This window comes from Cebus imitator, unplaced genomic scaffold (assembly GCF_001604975.1).
Source record: "Cebus imitator isolate Cc_AM_T3 unplaced genomic scaffold, Cebus_imitator-1.0 Scaffold571, whole genome shotgun sequence".
In the NCBI taxonomy this organism is placed as follows: domain Eukaryota; kingdom Metazoa; phylum Chordata; class Mammalia; order Primates; family Cebidae; genus Cebus; species Cebus imitator.
The window spans coordinates 1550114-1552156 of record NW_016107886.1 but is presented as its reverse complement, the minus strand read 5'-3'; positions in this window follow the sequence as shown (position 1 = coordinate 1552156).

The window sequence follows — 2043 nt, the reverse complement described above, 5'->3', positions numbered from 1 at the left end:
CAGAAGAATCACCGTGACTAAAATTCCAGCAATCCAAAACGTTGTTTCTATGCACCACCCTCTTTGTGGTCAATTTCAAAAGACAGCCCACTTTTATTTCACAGTTTAATTGGTTCTCTAGCTCATTTAGGAGAAACTAAATTTCCTTTGAGCTGAGTTCATGTCACAACAGATGAGTTCCTTCCTTCTGGTTTACTTCTTCAGGGCCGTGGAAAGGACAGCTGAAGGATAATGGGAGCAAAAATAATATATGGAAGAGGTGCAGTGTGAAATGTAGAATTAGGTTTCTAAACATGCTGTCTGATTTGCAAACAGAGCCACACCCCAGTGACCAGGTGGAATCTGTGGTAGGGGAGGGGATCTAGGTTAAAGTACGCACTGTGTAAATGGTTAAGGGAGTGATAAAGGGTAGTTTCTGTAACCCAAAGACAGTATCCTCTGCTTCAGCTGTGTGTGTTTCATGTAGTGAGGAAAGGGGTCTTTCGACGACATTGGCACTTAAAGGCTTAGAGAGGAGGCTCTGTTCAAGATTTCTCAGTTATTGAAGTATTTCTTATTGAAAACCCAATGTAAACATTTTTATCTCCAAGGGAAAAAAATGGCTGGTGGAAACGTGATCTGAGAATTTGCCCCAGTAGTTTCAAAGAGACCACAGCAAGGCAACAGAGACACGACCGAAGTCGTTTTTGACTGGTAAGTCCCCCTTCTAAGGTAAGGAACCAAGGAAGCTTTATTAAAATCTGATTTCAGATGGAGAGGCCCTACTGTGCCTACTGGAGGACATCAGGGAATAATAACGATTTCCTTCATTGAAAATTATCTCTTATTCCCAAACCTCAGAATTGAAGCTTATTCAGAAATAGAGTTAAAAAAAAAAAAATGGAGAACTGCTCCCGGGTACATATGCAGAAAAGCTTCAAGTCCACGTTTAGGAGGTTTTTGTTGCTGTTTTGTTTTGTTCTGGTTTTTTGAGACGGAGTCTGCCTCTGTCACCAGGCTGGAGTGCAGTGGTGCGATCTCGGCTCACCGCACCTCCACCTCCCAGGTTCAAGCGATTGTCCTGCCTCAGTCTCCCTAGCAGCTGGGATGAAATTTTTGCATTTTTAGTAGAGGCGGAGTTTCACCATGCTGGCCGGGATGGTCTCGATCCGCTGACCTCCTGATCCACCCGCCTCGGCCTCCCAAAGTGCTGGAGGAGGTTTTTAAATATCGATTTGGGTTTTGTTGTGATGTTACTTATGCAAACTGTTGCATTTCACTGTAAACAACGGTGAGCGCGGACTGACCGCTGCTTTCAAGGCGAGTTGTATTGCGTCTAGCAGTACAGTCACATTAACGGCCAAAAGCAGGAAAAAGAAAACAAAACGCAGTAATATTTTATCTGCAATTGGGAGGGAGGCGCGGTGGGAAAGGTGTGGGGTGTACGTTCGAGTCAACCTCTATTTCCGAGGGTAACAAGTGCCTCCTCCGATGGATTTTCACTTCCCCGACCTGCAGAAGCAGAAATGTTTTGTCTTGTTTTTTATTGAGGCGGAGTCTGGCTCTGTCACCAGGCTGGAGTGCAACGGTGTGACCTCGGCTCACTGCAACCGCCTCCTCCCGGGTTCAAGCGATTCTCCCCCCTCAGCCTCCCGAGTGGCTGGGACCACCGGCTCGCACCCCCACTCCCGGCTAATTGTTGTATTTTTAGAAGAGACAGGGTTTCACCACGTTGGTCAGGCTGGTCTCGAACTCCTGACCCATGTGATCCGCCCGCCTCGGCCTCCCAAAGTGCTGGGATCACAGGCATGAGCCACCGCGCCCGGCCTAAAAGCTAAACGTGATTCTGTTCCACCGACGTGCACTGAGAACTCACCACGTGCTAATGCCTGGCGTCCGGGGGCTCCACGTGGCTAAGGCGCAGCGCCCCGCGGCGGGGCTGAGGGGACAACGCGGGGGGCAGGGGGCCCGGGGCCCGGGCTGAGGGGAAAACGCGGGGGCAGGGGGCGCGGGGCCCGGGCTGAAGGGAGAACGCGGGGGCAGGGGGCCGGGGATGAAGATGTG